This window comes from Arachis hypogaea, chromosome 7 (assembly GCF_003086295.3).
Source record: "Arachis hypogaea cultivar Tifrunner chromosome 7, arahy.Tifrunner.gnm2.J5K5, whole genome shotgun sequence".
NCBI classification, from domain to species: Eukaryota; Viridiplantae; Streptophyta; class Magnoliopsida; order Fabales; family Fabaceae; genus Arachis; species Arachis hypogaea.
The window spans coordinates 41,710,963-41,731,376 of NC_092042.1; the positions used below are offsets into that span (position 1 = coordinate 41,710,963).

Below are 20,414 nucleotides of genomic sequence, written 5' to 3' on the forward strand. Positions count from 1 at the left end.
TGATCTTCAAGTTGTTCTTGACAAGTCTTCTTGTTTGATCTTGATGTTTTCTTGTTTTGTGTTGTTTGTTGTTTTTCATATGCATTTTTTGTTTGTTAGAGTCCATGCATTAAAGATATCTAAGTTTGGTGTCTTGCATGTTTTCTTTGCATCAAAAATTTTTCAAAATTATGTTCTTGATGTTCATCATGATCTTCAAAGTGTTCTTGGTGTTCATCTTAACATTCATAGCATTCTTGCATGCATTCATTATTTTGATCTAAAAATTTCATGCATTGAGTATTTTTGTTGTTTTTCTCTCTCATCGATAAAAATTTCAAAAATCAAAAAAATATCTTTTCCTTATTTCCCTCCAAATTTTCGGAATTTTGGGTTGACTTGGTCAAAAATTTTTAAAAAAATTAGTTGTTTCTCACAAGTCAAGTCAAAATTTCAATTTTAAAAATCTTATCTTTTCAAAATCTTTTTCAAAAATTATATCTTTTTCAATTTTTTTTCTATTTTTCGAAAATTTCAAAAATCTTTTTCAAAAATATTTTCAAAATCTTTTTCCTATCTTTACATCTAATTTTCGAAAATTAGCCAACAATTAATGTGATTGGTTCAAAAATTTAAAGTTTGTTACTTTCTTGTTAAGAAAGGTTCAATCCTTAAGTTCTAGAATCTTATCTTGTAGTTTCTTGTTAGTTAAGTAATTGTTAAGTAATTTTAAAAATTAAATCTTTTTTTTCAAAAATATCTTTTTCTTAAAAATCTTTTTATCTTTTATCTTATCTTTTTCAAAAATTTTATCTTTTTCAAAATTTGATTTCAAAATATCTTATCTAACTTCTTATCCTCTTATCTTTTTCAAATTTTGATTTCAAATCTTTTTCAATCAACTAACTAACTTTTTGTTTGTTTCTTATCTTTTTCAAAACCACCTAACTACTTTTCCCTCTCTAATTTTCGAAAATACCTCTCTCCTTTTCAAAAATTCTTTTTAATTAATTAAGTGTTTCATGTTTTAATTTTAATACCTTTTAATTTTCAAAAAAATACTAACCCCTTTTTCAAAATTATTTTCGAAATTCTCCCTCTCTTTTCTTATTCTATTTAATTATTTATTTACTAACACTTCTCTTCACCTCTCTTCATCTAAAAATCCGAACTCATTATATCCCTTGTGTTTGGATTCTTCTCCCCTTTCTTCTTCTACTAACATAAAGGAATCTCTATACTGTGACATAGAGGATTCCTCTTTCTTTTCTTGTTTTCTTCTCTTTCATATGAGCAGAAACAGGGAAAAAGGCACTCTTGTTGAATTTGATCCAGAACCTGAAAGGACTCTGAAGAGAAAATTAAGAGAAACTAAATTACAACAATCCAGGAATAACCTTTCAGAAATTTTCGAACAAGAGAAGGAGATGGCAGCCGAAAATAATAATAATGCAAGGAGAATGCTTGGTGACTTCACAAAGCCAACGTCCAAGTTTGATGGAAGAAGCATCTCCATTCCTACCATTGGAGCCAATAACTTTGAGCTGAAACCTCAGCTAGTTGCCTTAATGCAACAAAACTGCAAGTTTTATGGACTTCCATCTGAAGATCCTTATCAGTTTTTAACTGAGTTCTTGCAGATCTGTGAGACTGTAAAGACGAATGGAGTTGATCCTGAAGTCTACAGACTCATGCTTTTCCCTTTTACTGTAAGAGACAGAGCTAGAATATGGTTGGATTCACAACCTAAGGATAGCCTGGACTCCTGGGATAAGCTGGTCACTGCCTTCTTGGATAAATTCTTTCCTCCTCAAAAGCTGAGCAAGCTGAGAGTGGATGTTCAAACCTTCAAACAAAAAGATGGTGAATCCCTCTATGAAGCTTGGGAAAGATACAAGCAGCTGACCAAAAGATGTCCATCTGACATGTTTTCAGAATGGACCATATTAGATATATTCTATTATGGTCTATCTGAATTTTCGAAAATGTCATTGGACCATTCTGCAGGTGGATCTATTCACCTAAAGAAAACGCCTGAAGAGGCTCAAGAACTCATTGATATGGTTGCAAACAACCAATTCATGTACACTTCTGAGAGGAATTCTGTGAATAATGGGATACCTCAAAAGAAAGGAGTTCTTGAAATTGATGCTCTGAATGCCATATTGGCTCAGAACAAAGTATTGACTCAACAGGTCAACATGATCTTTCAAAATCTGAATGGATGGCAACATGCATCCAACAGTACTAGAGAGGCAGCTTCTGAAGAAGCTTATGATCTTGAGAACCCTGCCATGGCAGAGGTTAATTACATGGGTGAACCTTATGGAAACACCTGTAACTCATCATGGAGAAATCATCCAAATTTCTCATGGAAGGATCAACAAAAGCCTCAACAAGGCTTTAACAATGGTGGACGCAGCAGGCTGAACAATAGCAAGCCATATCCATCATCTTCTCAGCAACAGACAGAGAATTCTGAACAAAACACTTCTAATTTAGCTAATCTAGTCTCTGATCTGTCAAAGGCCACTTTCAGTTTCATGAATGAAACAAGATCCTCCATCAGAAATCTAGAGGCACAAGTGGGCCAGCTGAGTAAGAAAGTTATTGAAACTCCTCCCAGTATTCTCCCAAGCAATACAGAGGAGAATCCAAAAGGAGAGTGCAAGGCCATTGATGTAGTCAATGTGGCCGAATGCACAAAGGAGGAGGAGGACGAAAATCCTAGTGAGGAAGACCTTCTGGGATGTCTCTCAAGAAAGAAGGAATTTCCTATTAAGGATCCAAAGGAATCTGAGGCTCATATAGAGACCATAGAGATTCCATTAAATCTCCTTCTGCCATTCATGAGCTCTGAAGACTATTCTTCCTCTGAAGAGGATGAAGATGTAACTGGAGAGCAAGTTGCTCAATATTTAGGAGCTATCATGAAGCTGAATGCTAAGTTGTTTGGTAATGAGAATTGGGAAAGTGAACCTCCCTTACTCATTAGTGAACTGGATACCTGGGTTCAGCAAATTCTACCTCAAAAGAAACAAGTTCCTGGCAAGCTCTTAATACCTTGTACCATAGGCACCATGATCTTTGAAAAAGCTCTGTGTGATTTGGGGTCAGGGATAAATCTTATGCCACTCTCTATAATGGAGAAGCTGGGGATCATTGAGGTACAACCTGCCTTGTTCTCATTACAATTGGCAGACAAGTCATTGAGACAAGCTTATGGAATAGTAGAGGACGTATTAGTAAAGGTTGAAGGCCTTTACATCCCTGCTGATTTCATAATCTTAGACACTAGGAAGGAAGAGGATGATTGCATCATCCTTGGAAGACCTTTCCTAGCCACAGCAGGAGCTGTGATAGATGTCAACAGAGGTGAATTAGTCCTTCAATTGAATGGGGACTACCATGTGTTTAAGGCACATGGCCATCCCTCTGTGACAAAAGAGAGTAAGCATGAAGAGCTTCACTCAGTTCAGAGTCAAGAAGAGCCCCCACAGTCAAACTCCAAGTTTGGTGTTGTGAGGCCACAACCAAACTCTAAGTTTGGTGTTAAGATCCCATATCCAAACTCTAAGTTTGGTGTTGGGACTATACAACATTGACCTGATCACCTAGTGGCTCCATGAGAGCCACTGTCAAGCTATTGACATTAAAGAAGCGCTTGTTGGGAGGCAACCCAATTTTATTTATCTAATTTTTATTTTATTGTTATTTTGTGTTTTATTAGGTACATGATCATGAGGAGTCACAAAAAAAAATCATAAAAATTAAAAACAGAATCAAAAACAGCAAAAGAAAAAAATTTCCACCCTGGAGGACGCACAGGCTGGCGTTCAACGCCAGTAAGATGCATCTGGTCGGTGTTCAACGCCAGAACAGAGCATCATTCTGGCGCTGAACGCCAGAAACAAGCAACATTCTGGTGCTGAACGCCAGGAATGTGCCCAGAGAAGAAAAGCTGGCGCTGAACGCCAGTAACAAGCATGAAACTGGCGTTCAACGCCAGAAACATGCTTTACATGGGCGTTGAACGCCCAGAATGTGCACCACACGGCGTTTAAATGCCAGAATAGTGTGCAAAGGCAATTTACATGCCTATTTGGTGCAGGGATGGAATTCCTTGACACCTCAGGATCTGTGGACCCCACAGGATCACCTCAGGATCTGTGGACCCACAGGATCCCCACCTACTATATTCCCACCTTACCTACTAATCCTATTTTTGTGATTTGTATTCCCCATGTCACACTTCCCAACACTCTTCACCAATCACCTCAATTCCTCTTCCCAATCACCCCCTTCACCACTCACATCCACCCACTCTTCCCCATAAACCCCACCTACCTTCAAAAATTCAAAACCATTTTCCCACCCATTCCCACCCAAAATGGCCGAATACACACTCCCCCCTCTCCCTATAAATACCCTTCCATTATACTTCATTTTCACACAACACATACCCATCTTCTCCCACTTCGCCGAACCTACATCTCCCCCTCTCTACCCTATTCTCTTCTTCTTCTTCTTCTCCTCTTTCTTTTCTTGCTCGAGGGCAAGCAATATTTTAAGTTTGGTGTGGTAAAAGCATAAGCTTTTTGTTTTTCCATTACCATCAATGGCACCTAAGGCTGGAGTATCCTCTAGAAAAGGAAAAGGGAAGACAAAAGCTTCCACCTCCGAGTCATGGAAGATGGAAGGATTCATCTCCAAGAGCCATCAAGACCACTTCTATGATGTTGTGGCAAAGAAGAAGGTGATCCCTGAGGTCCCTTTCAGGCTCAAGAGAAATGAGTATCCGTAAATCCGACATGAGATCCGAACAAGAGGTTGGGAAGTCCTAACCAACCCCATGCAACAAGTCAGAATCTTAATGGTTCAAGAGTTCTATGCCAATGCATGGATCACTAGGAACCATGATCAAAGTATGAACCCGAATCCAAAGAATTATCTCACAATGGTTCGAGGGAAATACTTAGATTTTAGTCCGGAAAATGTGAGGTTGGCGTTTCACTTGCCCATGATGCAAGGAGATGAACGCCCCTACACTAGAAGGGTCAACTTTAATCAAAGGTTGGACCAAGTCCTAATGGACATATGTGTGGAAGGAGCTCAATGGAGAAGAGACTCCAAAGGCAAGCCAGTGCAACTAAGAAGACTGGACCTCAAGCCTGTGGCTAGAGGATGGTTGGAGTTCATTCAATGCTCCATCATTCCTACTAGCAACTGATCTGAAGTTACTGTGGATCGGGCCGTCATGATTCATAGCATCATGATTGGAGAGGAAGTAGAAGTTCATGAGGTCATCTCCAACGAAATCTACAAAATAGCCGACAAGTCCTCCACCATGGCAAGGCTAGCTTTTCCTCACCTTATTTGCCATCTATGTTACTCAGCTGGAGTTATCATAGAAGGAGACATCTCCATTGAAGAGGATAAGCCCATCACCAAGAAGAGGATGGAGCAAGCAAGAGAGATCCCTCACGGTTCTCAAGAGATGCATGAGGAAGCTCATCATCAAGAAATCCCTGAGATGCCTCAAGGGATGCACTTTCCTCCCAACAACTATTGGGAACAACTCAACACTTCCTTAGAAGATTTGAGCCACAATATTGAACAATTGAGGGTGGAACATCATGAGCACTCCATCATTCTCCAAGAAATAAGAGAAGACCAAAGAGCAATGAGGGAGGAGCAACAAAGGCAAGGAAGGGACATAGAAGAGCTTAAGGACATTGTTGGTCCTTCAAGAAGAAGATGCCACTAAAGGTGGATTCATTCCTTGTTCTTATTTCTTTCTGTTTTTCGGTTTTTAATGTTGTTTTTATCTATGTTTTGTGTCTCTACTTCATGATCATTAGTATGTAGTAACCATGTCTTAAAGCTATGAATAAAATCAATTAATCCTTCACCTCTCTTAAATGAAAAAATGTTTTAATTCAAAAGAACAAGAAGTACATGAATTTCGAATTTATCCTTGAATTTAGTTTAATTATATTGATGTGGTGACAATACTTTTTGTTTTCTGAATGAATGCTTGAACAGTGCATATTTTTGATCTTGTTGTTTATGAATGTTAAAATTGTTGGCTCTTGAAAGAATGATGAACAAAGAGAAATGTTATTGATGATCTGAAAAAAATCATGAATTTGATTCTTGAAGCAAGAAAAAGCAGTGAAAACAAAAAGCTTGCGAAAAAAAATATATAGAAAGAAAAAGAAAAAGCAAGCAGAAAAAGCCAATAGCCCTTAAAACCAAAAGGCAAGGGTAAAAAGGATCCAAGGCTTTGAGCATCAATGGATAGTCGGGCCCAAGGAAATAAAGTCCAGGCCTAAGCGGCTAAATCAAGCTGTCCCTAACCATGTGCTTGTGTCATGAAGGTCCAAGTGAAAAGCTTGAGACTGAGTGGTTAAAGTCGTGATCCAAAGAGAAAAGAGTGTGCTTAAGAGCTCTGGACACCACTAACTGGGGACTCTAGCAAAGCTAAGTCACAATCTGAAAAGGTTCACCCAGTTATGTGTCTGTGGCATTTATGTATCCGGTGGTAATACTGGAAAACAAAGTGCTTAGGGCCACGACCAAGACTCATAAGTAGCTGTGTTCAAGAATCAACATGCTTAACTAGGAAAGTCAATAACACTATCCAAAATTCTAAGTTCCTAGAGAAGCCAATCATTCTAAACTTCAAAGGAAAAAGTGAGATGCCAAAACTGTTCAGAAGCAAAAAGCTACAAGTCCCGCTCATCTAAGTAGAATTAATATTCATTGATATTTTGGAATTTATAGTATATTCTCTTCTTTTTATCCTATCTGATTTTCAATTGCTTGGGGACAAGCAACAATTTAAGTTTGGTGTTGTGATGAGCGGATAATTTATACGCTTTTTGGCATTGTTTTTAGGTAGTTTTTAATAAGTTCAAGCTACTTTTAGGGATGTTTTCATTAGTTTTTATGTTAAATTCACATTTCTGGACTTTACTATGAGTTTGTGTGTTTTTCTGTGATTTCAGGTAAATTCTGGCTGAAATTGAGGGACTTGAGCAAAACTTTGAAAAAGGCTGACAAAAGGACTGCTGATGCTGTTGGAATTTGACCTCCCTGCACTCGAAATGGATTTTCTGGAGCTACAGAACTCCAAATGGCGCGCTCTCAACGGAGTTGGAAATTAGACATCCAGATCTTTCCAGCAATATATAATAGTCCATACTTTATTCGGAAATTGACGACGTAACTTGGCATTGAACGCCAAGTACATGCTGCTGTCTGGAGTTAAACGCCAGAAAAACGTCATGATCCGGAGTTGAACGCCCAAAACACGTCATAACTTGGAGTTCAACTCCAAGAAAAGCCTCAGCTCGTGGATAGATCAAGCTCAGCCCAAACATACACCAAGTGGGCCCCAGAAGTGGATTTATGCATCAATCACTTACTCATGTAAACCCTAGAAAGCTAGTTTATTATAAATAGAACATTTAACTATTGTATTAGATGTCTTTTGACCACGTTTCATCTTTGGTCTCAGTTTTGTTTTGTTCTTCATTCTAAGAGGCCATTGAGCACGTTTTAGGGGGCTGGCCATTCGGCCATGCCTGAACCTTTCACTTATGTATTTTCAACGGTGGAGTTTCTGCACACCATAGATTTAGGGTGTGGAGCTCTGCTGTACCTCAAGTTTCAATACAATTACTATTACTTTCTATTCAATTCTCTTTTATTCTTATTCCAAGATATACGTTGCATAACACTTTGATGAATGTGATGATCCGTGACACTCATCATCATTCTCACCTATGAACGCGCGTGACTGACAACCACTTCCGTTCTACCTTAGGCCGGGCGCATATCTCTTAGATTCCCCAACAGAATCTTCGTGGTATAAGCTAGATAGATGGCGGCATTCATGGGGATCCGGAAAGTCTAACCTTGTCTGTGGTATTCCGAGTAGGATCCTGGGAATCCGGAAAGTCTAACCTTGTCTGTGGTATTCCGAGTAGGATTCCGGTATTGAATGACTGTGATGAGCTTCAAACTCCTGAAGGCTGGGCGTGATGACAAACGCAAAAGAATCAATGGATTCTATTCCAACCTGATTGAGAACCGACAGATGATTAGCCGTGCCGTGACAGAGCATTTGGACCATTTTCACTGAGAGGATGGGATGTAGCTATCAACCAAGGGAGATGCCTCCAGACGATTAGCCGTGCAGTGACAGCGCATAGGACCATTTTCCCGAGAGGATTAAAAGTAGCCATTGATGATGGTGATGCCCTACATACAGCTTGCCATGGAAAGGAGTAAGCAGGATTGAAGAAAGAGTGAATAGTAAAGTAGAGTTTCAAGAGGAGCACAGCACCTCCATACACCTATCTGAAATTCCCACTATTGAATTACATAAGTATTTCTATCCCTTTTTATTTTCCAATTATTATTAATTATTCGAAAATCCATAAACCAATTTAATCTGCCTAACTGAGATTTACAAGGTGACCATAGCTTGCTTCATACCAACAATCTCTGTGGGATCGACCCTTACTCACGTAAGGTTTATTACTTGGACGACCCAGTACACTTGCTGGTTAGTTGAACGGAGTTGTGAATTCAAATAAAGCCAATTATTAAATTTCATACAAATACAAAGAGCATGTGATCACAATTTCGTCCACCAGCAGGCCCATGACCCATACTCTAAAACTTATAATCCTGGTTGGAAGAACCACCCAAACTTTGGGTGGAGAAATCAACAAGATCAAAGCCAAGATCAGAGACATCACAACCCCAACAACAATGCAACTCACCAGCATTCCACACAGAGATCATATCAATACCCACCCAATAGTACCTCTCAACATCCACATCAAAACCAAAATGGCCCTTCTCACCCCTCCTACCTCAATTCACCATCACCATCCGAAGATAGACTCTCCAGAATTGAGACTCTACTTGAAGGTATATGCAAGGAAGTTCAAGACAGTAAAACATTCCAGGAAGAAGTTCGATCCAATATGCAGAATCAAGATGCTGCCATCAAGAAACTTGAAACACAAATTAGCTACTTATTCAAGCAAGTCCCTAGCCACAACATTTGCAGTAACACTAATTCAAACCCAAGGGAGGAGTGTCAGGCTATCACCCTCAGAAGTGGGAAGGAATTGAAGGAGACCTCCAAGAAACCATAAGAGAAGAACTCGGATGAAAAGGAAAAGGAACAAGATGAAGTTCAAGTTTCCACTCCCAATTCACATCAAAAAGGAGAAGTACTGAAGCCATACGTTCCAAAAGCCCCATACCCTCAGCAATTGAAGAAGAGGGGAGAGGACAGCCAATTCTTAAGATTCTTAGAAATCATCAAAAAATTACAGATTAACATACTCTTTGCTGAAGCAATAGAGCAAATGCCGCTCTATGCCAAGTTCTTGAAGGAGTTGATGACCAAGAAGAGAAGCTAGAAGAACAACGAGACTATGGTACTGACCGAAGAATGTAGCGCCATCATTCAGCACAAATTACCCCAAAAGTTAAAGGATTCTGGGAGCTTCCAGATTCCTTGTATCATAGGAGAAATCACAGTGGAAAAGGCTTTATGTGATTTAGGAGCTAGCATAAATCCGATGTCCTTAGCAATGATGAGAAAAATGAGGATTGAGGAGGCCAAGCCAACAAGAATGGCCCTGCAACTGGCAAACCGATCATTCAAGTTTCCTCACAGAGTAGTAGAAGACTTGTTGGTGAAGGTAGGAGACTTTATCTTCCCAGCAGACTTTATAGTGTTGGATATGGAGGAGGGAACCAAGGCCTCTGTCATCCTGGGAAGGCCATTCTTAGCCACTGCCGGAGCCATCATTGATGTCCAAAAGCGTAAACTTACCCTTAGACTACATGAGGAGAAAATGATATTCAATGTGTTCAAGGCTATGAATTACCCACAAGACTCATTGGGAGAATGTATGAGGTTAGATTCAGTGGAAGCTGTAGTGCAAGAGACTTTTGAAGAGGAAGAACTTGAGGGGTTGATAGAAAAAGAGGAATTAGCATCAAGCGAAGAGGCTACAACAGCTGAGGTTCATGTTCAGGGCACACTAGAGGAGAAGAATGAGAAAAAAAAAAGAAGCACCCAAACTTGAACTAAAGGCACTGCCGCCCACTCTCAAGTATGTATATTTAGGAGAGAATGAAAGTTATCCAGTGATCATAAACTCAGCCCTCAACCAAGAACAAGGGGAGGAATTACTCCAAGTATTACAAAAGCATAAGGATGCCATTGGATGGACCCTTGCTGACTTGAAGGAAATCAGTTCGGCCATATGCATGTATAAGATACTGTTGGAAGATGATGCCAAACCTTCCATTCAACCTCAAAGGAGGCTGAATCCAGTCATGAAAGAAGTGGTACAGAAGGAAGTCATGAAGCTGTGGCGGGAAGGGGTGATCTACCCAATTTCGGATAGCCCATAGGTCAGCCCCGTCCAAGTGGTCTCCAAATAAGGAGGAATCACCGTAGTACCCAATGAAAGGAATGAACTAATCCCTACAAGAACCGTCATAGGATGGAGGATGTGCAATTATTACAGAAAACTCAATGAAGCCACAAGAAAAGATCACTTCCCACTCCCCTTCATGGATCAGATGCTGTAAAGACTTGCAGGACACGCATATTATTGTTTTCTAGATGGTTATTTAGGATATAATCAAATAGTGGTTGATCCAAGAGACCAGGAGAAAACATCATTTACTTGCCCATATGGAGTGTTTGCCTACAGGCGCATGCCATTTGGGCTATGTAATACACCTGCAACTTTTCAACGCTGCATGCTTTCTATCTTCTCGGATATGATAGAGAAGTTCATTGAAGTCTTTATAGATGACTTTTCAGTATTCGGGGATTCCTTTCCTAATTGCCTGAATCACCTAGCCTTGGTATTAAAGAGACGTCAAGAGACCAATCTGGTCTTGAATTGGGAAAAATGCCACTTTATGGTGACAGAAGGAATAGTCCTTAGCCATAAAGTTTCTAACCAAGGCATCGAGGTAGACAGAGCTAAGGTGGAACTAATTGAAAAATTACCCCCACCAAGTGATGTCAAGGCAATTAGGAGCTTTTTAGGGCATGCTAGCTTTTACAGAAGATTTATTAAAGATTTTTCAAAGATAGCCAAGCCCTTAAGCAATCTCCTTGTGTCTGATACACCATATATCTTTGATGAGAAGTGCATGCTAGCATTTGAAAACTTAAAAAAGAAGCTTTCTTCAGCTCCTATCATTACCCCACCTGATTGGAACTTACCATTAGAACTGATGTGTGATGCATCTGATTTTGCAGTTGGGGCAGTATTAGGACAGAGGAAAGATAATTTGGTGCATGTCATATACTATGCCAGCAATGTCCTCAATGACACTCAAAGAAATTATACCACTACTTAAAAGGAGCTGTTGGCAATAGTTTTTGCATTTGACAAGTTTAGATCATACCTCATTGGCTCTAAAGTGATTGTTTTCACTGACCACAAAGCACTTAAATATCTGTTTGCCAAACAGGAATCAAAACCAAGACTGATAAGATGGATCTTGTTGTTGCAGGAATTCAATATTGAGATTAGAGACAAAAAGGGTGTGGAGAACAAGGTAGCAGATCATCTATCCAGGATCCCTTGTGAGAAAAGTTGTACACATGATACAAGTGTAAATGAGTTCTTTCCAGATGAGAAGTTAATGTTGGTTCACAAGGCACCCTGGTTTGCAGGTATTACCAATTTTAAGGCAACTGGTGACTTGCCTCCTGGAATCAACAAACATCAAAAAAGAAAACTCATTAATGATGCTAAATATTCTATTTGGGATGAGCCATATCTCTTTAAGAAGAGCTCAAATGGAATCCTTAGGAGGTGCATTTCAGAAGAAGAGGGATGAGAGGTCCTATGGAATTGCCATAGTTTTAGCTATGGAGGTCATTTTGGAGGAGAAAGAACCGCAGCAAAGGTACTGCAATGTGGGTTCTTCTGTCCTACTATCTTCAAGGATGCCAAGGAACTGGTGAGGAGCTGCGATGAGTGTCAAAGGGCTGGAAATCTTCCCAAGAGAAATGAGATGCCACAGCAGTTTATCTTAGAACTCAAACTGTTTGATGTATGGGGGATCGACTTCATAGGACCATTCCCAACCTCATATTCGAACAAGTATATTTTGGTGGCAGTGGACTATGTATCTAAGTGGGTGGAGGCCGTGGAAACCCCAACAAATGACAACAAGGTGGTCATGAACTTTCTTAGAAAGAATATCTTTAGCAGATTTGGAGTTCCATGAGCCCTCATCAGTGACGGAGGGAGTCATTTTTGCAACAGACCATTGGAGACTCTATTCCTAAGATATGGAGTGAAGCATAAGGTTGCCACACCTTATCATTCCCAAACAAGTGGGCAAACCGAGATATCCAACAGAGAGTTAAAAAGGATCTTGGAAAAGATTGTGGGGGCATCAAGAAAGGACTGGGCGAAAAAGTTGGATGATGCACTTTGGGCATATAGGACAGCCTTCAAAACACCAATTGGGATGTTCCCATATCAACTGGTGTATGGAAAGGCCTGTCACTTACCATTAGAGCTGGAGCACAAAGCCTTTGGGGCTCTCAAGATACTAAACCTCGACAGCACTGCTGCAGGTGAAAAAAGGTCTTACAGCTAGAAGAACTGGAGAAGTTTAGGTCTCAAGCCTATGAAAACACCAAGATCTATAAGGAAAAAGCAACAACGAGACATGATCTCAACCTGACACCAAGAAGTTTCGAAGAAGGACAGCAAGTACTCCTCTACAACTCCAAACTGAGACTCTTCCCTGGAAAACTCAAATCAAGGTGGTCGGGACCCTTTCTGGTCACAAAGGTCTCACTTTATGGGCACATAGAAATCATGGAAGAAAACTCAAGGAGGACATTCACTGTGAATGAGTAAAGACTCAAACACTACTTGGGCAACATGGGGGAAGGCAACCCAACTTGAGGTAGTTTTCTTTTCATTATTATCTCAATAAAAGATTCAAGTAGAGTTCTCTGTATTGTGAAGAACTAAGTTTGGTGTTGCACACCAACACAATCTAAAGGTAAATGTGGAACTCTAAGTTTGGTGTTCTACCAAAGACTCCATCTGAAGATCGCATTGCAACCCTTCAAAGATAAAGCATTAACTCTAACAATCAGAGAAACTACTTGACAGATGTTTGATTTCTAGTTCATAGTTTGCTTTTCTAGTTTATAGTTGTCTTCTTAATGAAAGCACATAAGGTTTCTGCATGTATTCAATTTGCTGCATTAGGCAAGGAACTAAGTTTGGTGTTCACACACCAAATTAAGTTCAGAAATTCACAAGCATACATGCATGCTAACTGTTTTTTTTTTTCAAGTGCTTGGGGAACAAGCAACTTCCAATGTTTTTACAGGAATTCAATCAATCCCTTGAAATAACCATACACCATCATCCAAGGAGACAGATAAAGATGCAAAAGCTAGGATGATGATGACAAGGAGGAAACAGGAAGACATCAAGAGGTTGTATTGTATTTAACTGTCTCTGAGTTGTAGTACTTTAATTGGTAGTATAATTGAATCTTATTCTTAGGGACATTCATATTCTGCTCGTTCCCCTTTATTCACCTATCGGGGTTGTTGGTCTAAGTTCCCGGTTTTCATTTTCACCCTGCTAAAATGTATGCTTGTCCTTTAAGCTAAATAAAAGAAAAATATTATGAAAAAACCAGAGTAGGGTTCATCTTGTAAAGCAAGTTCTCAATATTTGTGGTGTGGTAATTGATTAGCTAAGTTGGTTCACCAACAAGGTATACAGGAAACTAGATGTTCTGAATCATATGCTTGAAGCACATTCTATGAGACTAGCTAAACAACAAGATCCTAATAAGAAAAGGAAGAGAACAATGAGAGTTTGAAAAAGAAAGAAAAAGAATAAGAAATAAGGCTAGGCACCAAGGGTTTGAATCTTGAGGCATGTGTCTGTGGTGTTCTTGTGCAAATGATCTGCTTGGATGAATAAGTTCTCAAGAGTGCTTCATCACTTGGTAACTTGGGTTAACTAACCCGAGATTATCAGCTGAAAATCCACTATCAAGAGCAACCTTGCTACAAAACACTTAGTAACCCAAAGAGGTGCTGGACATCGGTGCACGAAATTGTGATCATCAACAATGGCGCCAATAAACAATGGCGCCAATAAACTTGGTAGCGCTCTCAAACGTGAATCACACTTTGTCACAACTCCGCACAACTAACGAGCAAGTGCACTGTGTCGTCCAAGTAATACCTTACGTGAGTAAGGTCGATCCCACGGAGATTGTTGGTATGAAGCAAGCTATGGTCATCTTGTAAATCTCAGTTAGGCGGATAATAAATGGTTATGGAGTTTTTGAATAATAATAATAAATAAACAGAAAATAAAAATAGAGATACTTATGTAAATCATTGGTGAGAATTTCAGATAAGTATATGGAGATGCTTTGTCCCTGCTGGATCTCTGTTTTCCTACTACCTTCCTTCAATCCTTCTTATTCCTTTCCGTGGCAAGCTGTATGTAGGGCATCACCATTGTCAATGGCTACACCCCATCCTCTCAGTGAAAATGGTCCAAATGCTCTGGTCACAGCACGGCTAATCATCTGTCGGTTCTCGATCATGTCGGAATAAAATCCATTCATTCTTTTGCGTTTGTCATCACGCCCAACAATCGCGAGTTTGAAGCTCGTCACAGTCATTCAATCCCTGAATCCTACTCGGAATACCATAGACAAGGTTTAGACTTTCTAGATTCTCATGAATGCCGCCATCAATTCTAGCTTCTACCATGAAGATTCTAATTAAGGAATCCAAGAGATATGCGCTCGGTCTAAGGTAGAACGGAAGTGGTTGTCAATCACGCGTTCATAGGTGAGAATGATGATGAGTGTCACGGATCATCACATTCATCATGTTGAAGTGCAACGAATATCTTAGAACAAGAATAAGTTGAATTGAATAGAAAATAGTAGTAATTGCATTAAAACTCGAGGTACAGCAGAGCTCCACACCCTTAATCTATGGTGTGTAGAAACTTCACTGTTGAAAATACATAAGTGATGAAGGTCCAGGCATGGCTGAGAGGCCAGCCTCCAAAACATGCTCAAAGGATCAAAATACAATCCAAGATGTCTAATACAATAATAAAATGTCCTATTTATACTAGACTAGCTACTAGGGTTTACAGAAGTAAGTAATTGATGCAGAAATCCACTTTTGGGGCCCACTTGGTGTGTGCTTGGGCTAAGCTTGAGCTTTAGATGTGCAGAGGCTTCTTTTGAAGTTGAACGCCAAGTTGTAACGTGTTTTTGGCGTTCAACTCTGGTTTGTGACGTGTTTCTGGTGTTTGACTCCAGAATGCAGCATGGAACTGGCGTTGAGCGCCAGATTTCGTCATCTAATCTCGAATAAAGTATGGATTATTATATATTTCTGGAATGCTGTGGATATTTACTTTCCAACGCCGTTGAGAGCGCACCATTTGGATTTCTGTAGCTCCAAAAATTATATTTCGAGTGCAGGGAGGTCAGAATCCAACAGCATCAGCAGTCCTTTTGTCAGCCTCCAGTCAGAGTTTTGCTCAGGTCTCTCAATTTCAGCCAGAAAATACCTGAAATCACAGAAAAACACAAAAACTCATAGTAAAGTCCAGAAATGTGATTTTAGCATAAAAATTAATGAAAACATCCCTAAAAGAAGCTAGATCCTACTAAAAATTACCTAAAAACAATGCCAAAAAGCGTATAAATTATCCGCTCATCACAACACCAAACTTAAATTGTTGCTTGTCCCCAAGCAACTGAAAATCAAATAGGATAAAAAGAAGAGAATATACTATAAATCCCAAAATCTCAATGAATATTAGTTCTAAATTAGATGAGCGGGACTTGTAGCTTTTTGTTTCTAAATAGTTTTGGTATCTCACTTTTTTCTTTGAAGTTTAGAATGATTGGCATCTCTAGGAACTTAGAATTTCAGATAGTGTTATTGATTCTCCTAGTTAAGTATGTTGATTCTTGAACACAAGTACTTTTATGCGTCTTGGCCGTGGCCCTAAGCACTTTGTCTTCCAGTATTACCACCGGATACATAAATGCCACAGACACATAACTAGGTGAACCTTTTCAGATTGTGACTCAGCTTTGCTAAAGTCCCCAATTAGAGGTGTCCAGAGTTCTTAAGCACACTCTTTTTGCTTTGGATCACGACTTTAACCACTCAGTCTCAAGCTTTTCACTTGGACCTGCATGCCACAAGTACATGGTTAGGGACAGCTTGAATTAGCCGCTTAGGCCTGGATTTTATTTCCTTGGGCCCTCCTATCCATTGATGCTCAAATCCTTGGATCCTTTTTACCCTTGCCTTTTGGTTTTAAGGGCTATTGGCTTTTTCTTCTTGCTTTTTCTTTTTCTTTCTATTTTTTTCACCACTTTTTTTCCGCAAGCTTTTGCTTTTTTTTCACTGCTTTTTCTTGCTTCAAGAATCAATTTTATGATTTTTCAGATTATCAATAACATTTCTCTTTGTTCATCATTCTTTCAAGAGCCAACAATTTTAACATTCAAAAACAACAAGATCAAAAATATGCACTGTTCAAGCATTCATTCAGAAAGCAAAAAGTATTGTCACCACATCAATATAATTAAACTAAATTCAAGGATGAATTTGAAACTCATGTACTTCTTGTTCTTTTGTATTAAAACATTTTTCATTTAAGAGAGGTGAAGGATTTATGGAATTATTCATAGCCTTAAAACATAGTTACTAAATACTAATGATCGTGTAGTGAAGACTCAAAACATAGATAAACATATAGCATAAAATCGAAAAACAGAAAGATAAGAACAAGGAAGTTAAGGAATGAGTCCACCTTAGTGATGGTGGCGCTCTCTTGAAGAACCAATGGTGCTTTGAGCTCCTCTATGTCTCTTCCTTGCCTTTGTTGCTTGATCCCTAGTAATTTTGGTGCTCATATCCTTAGTTGCTCCCAATAATAGTGTGGAGGAAAATGTATCCCTTGAGGTATCTCAAGGATTTCTTGATGAGAGAATTTCTCATGCTCTTATTGAGGACCATGAGTGGGCTCTCTTGATTTGCAGTCAAATGCTCTATTACTGAGCTATGGACCCTTGAGATGAATCTCTCCATCTCCCATGACTCAGAGGTGCAAGCAATTGTCTTTCCTTTTCTTCTCTTTTTTTTTTGAGGTTTCTCTGGTCTTAGGTGCCATCAATGGTCATGGAAAAACAAAAAGCTATGCTTTTACCACACCAAACTTAGAATATTGCTCGTCCTCGAGCAAAAGAAGAAAGAATAGAAGAAGAAGAAGATATGAAGGAGAGGGAGAGAGGTTTGTGTTTCGGCCATTTAGGGTGGGTTTGGGTGGGAAGGATGGATGGATGTGAGTGGTGAAGAGGTGATGAGGAAGAGAGATTGAGGTGATTGGTGACGAAGAGAGAAGGTGAGTTAAGGTAGGTGGGGATCCTGTGGGGTCCACAGATCCTGAGGTGTCAAGGATTTAACATCCCTGCACCAATTGGGCGTGTAAAACGCCCTATGCATGCAATCCTAGCGTTCAACGCTATATTGATGCTTGTTTCTGGCGTTAAACGCCAGTTCTATGCTTGTTTTGGGCGTTCAACGCCAGTCTGCAGTATGTTTCTGGCGTTGAACGCCAGCTTTCCTCAGTGTACAATCCTGGCGTTTAAACGCCAGATTGCTGCTGTTTCTGGAATTCAACACCAGATCCATGCTCTGTTCTGGCGTTGAACGCCAGCCAGATGCTCCTTACTAGCGTTTAAACGCCAGTAAGCCCTTCCTCCAAGGTGTGCTGTTTCTTCTGCTATTTTTTATTCTGTTTTTAATTTTAGTATTTGTTTTGTGACTCCACATGATCATGAACCTAATAAAACATAAAAGAACAGTAAAAATAAAAATAGAATTAGATAAATAAAAATTGGGTTGCCTCCCAATAAGCACTTCTTTAATGTCAATAGCTTGACAGTGGGCTCTCATGGAGCCTCACAGGTGATCAGGTCAATGTTGTTGACTCCCAACACCAAACTTAGAGTTTGAATGTGGGGGTTCAACACCAAACTTAGAGTTTGGTTGTAGCCTCCCAACACCAAACTTAGAGTTTGATTGTGGGGGCTTTGTTTGACTCTGTATTGAGAGAAGCTTTTCGTGCTTCCTCTCCATGGTTGCAAAGGAGTATCCTTGAGCTTTAAACACAAGGTATTTCCCATTCAATTGAAAGGACTAGCTCTCCTCTGTCAACATCAATCACAGCTCCGCTGGGGCTAGGAAAGGTCTTCCAAGGATGATGCATTCATCCTCCTCCTTCCTAGTGTCTAAGATTATGAAATCAGCAGGGATGTAAAGACCTTCAACCTTCACTAACACGTCTTCTACCAATTCATAAGCTTGTCTTACTGACTTGTCTACCAATTGTAATGAGAATATGGTAGGCTGTACCTCAATGATCCCCAGCTTCTCCATTACAGAGAGTGGCATAAGATTTATGCCTGACCCTAGGTCACACAGAGCCTTTTCAAATGTCATGGTGCCTATGGTACAGGGTATTAAGAATTTGCCAGGATCTTGTCTCTTTTGAGGTAAAGTTTGTTGAACCCATGTATCTAGTTCACTAATGAGCAAGGGAGGTTCACCTTCCCAAGTCTCATTACCAAACAACTTGGCATTCAGCTTCATAATGGCTCCTAGATATTGAGCAACTTGCTCTCCAGTTACATCTTCATCCTCTTTAGAGGAAGAATAGTCTTTAGAGCTCATGAATGGCAGAAGGAGATTTAATGGGATCTCTATGGTCTCTATATGACCTTCAGATTCCTTTGGGTTCTCAATAGGGAGCTCCTTCTTGCTTGAGAGACGTCCTATGAGGTATTCCTCATTGGGATTCACGTCCTCTCTTTCCTCTCTAGGTTCGGCCATGTTGATTATGTCAATGGCCTTGCACTCTCTTTTTGGATTTTCTTCAGTATTGCTTGGGAGAGTACTAGGAGGAGTTTCAATGATTTTCTTACTCAGCTGGCCCACTTGTGCCTTCAAATTTCTGATGGAGGACCTTGTTTCACTCAATAAACTTAAAGTGGCCTTAAACAGATCAGAGACTATGTATGCTAAGTTAGAGAAGCTCTTCTCATAATTCTCTATCTGTTGCTGAGATGATGATGGAAAAAGCTTGCTATTGCTGCGCCTATTTCTTCCACCATTATTAAAGCCTTGTTGAGGCTTTTGTTGATCCTTTCATGAGAAATTTGGATGATTTATCCATGATGAATTATAGGTATTTCTATAAAATTCACCCATGTAATTTACCTCTGCCATTGCAAGGTTCTCAAGATCATTAGCTTCTTTTTCAGAAGATGCATCTTTAATACTGTTGGATGTATTTTGCCATCCATTCAGACTTTGAGAAATCATGTTGACTTGCTGAGTCAACATTTTGTTCTGAGCCAATATGGCATTCAGAGCATCAATTTCAATAACTCCTTTCCTTTGAGGCATCCCATTATTCATGGAATTTCTCTCAGAAGTGTACATGAACTGGTTATTTGCAACCATGTCAATAAGTTCTTGAGCTTCTGCAGGAATTTTCTTTAGGTGAATGGATCCACCTGCAAAATGGTCCAGTGACATCTTAGAGAACTTAGAAAGACCATAATAGAATATATCCAAAAGGGTCCACTCTGAAACCATGTTAGAAGGACACCTTTTGGTCATCTGCTTGTATCTTTCCCAAGCTTCATAGAGGGATTCACCATCTTTTTGTTTGAAGGTCTGAACATCCACTCTAAGCTTGCTCAGCTTTTGAGGAGGAAAGAACTTAGCCAAGAAGGCCGCGACCAGCTTATCCCATGAGTCCAGACTATCTTTAGGCTATGAGTCCAACCATGTTCTAGCTTTGCCTCTTACAGCAAAAAGGAAAAGCATGAGCGTGTAGACTTCAGGATCTACTCCATTAGTCTTTACAGTCTCACAGATCTGCAAGAAGTCAGTTAAAAACTGATAGGGATCTTCTGATGGAAGTCCATGGAACTTGCAGTTCTGTTGCATTAGAGCAACTAGTTGAGGTTTCAGCTCAAAATTGTTTGCTCCAATGGTAGGGATTGAGATGCTTCTTCCATCAAACTTGGAAGTAGGTGTAGTATAGTCACCAAGCATCCTCCTTGCATTATTGTTGTTGCGTTCGGCTGCCATATCCTTTCCTTGTTCAAAAATTTCAGTAAGGTTATCTCTGGGTTGTTGTATTTTAGCTTCTCTTAGTTTTCTCTTCAGAGTCCTTTTAGGTTCCGGATCAGCTTCAACAAGAATACTTTTTTCCTTATTCCTGCTCATATGAGAAAGAAGAGAACAGAAAATGAAG

The 20,414-nt window shown here is 39.6% G+C and overlaps 1 non-coding gene across 1 annotated transcript; it reads left to right on the plus strand.

Moving 5' to 3' along the window:
- The first annotated feature begins 19,740 nt into the window (after positions 1-19,740).
- Positions 19,741-19,849, plus strand: LOC112704767 (small nucleolar RNA R71). The gene has a single exon (XR_003155374.1). It is a non-coding gene; the product is annotated as a small nucleolar RNA R71 (small nucleolar RNA).
- The last annotated feature ends 565 nt before the right edge of the window (positions 19,850-20,414 follow it).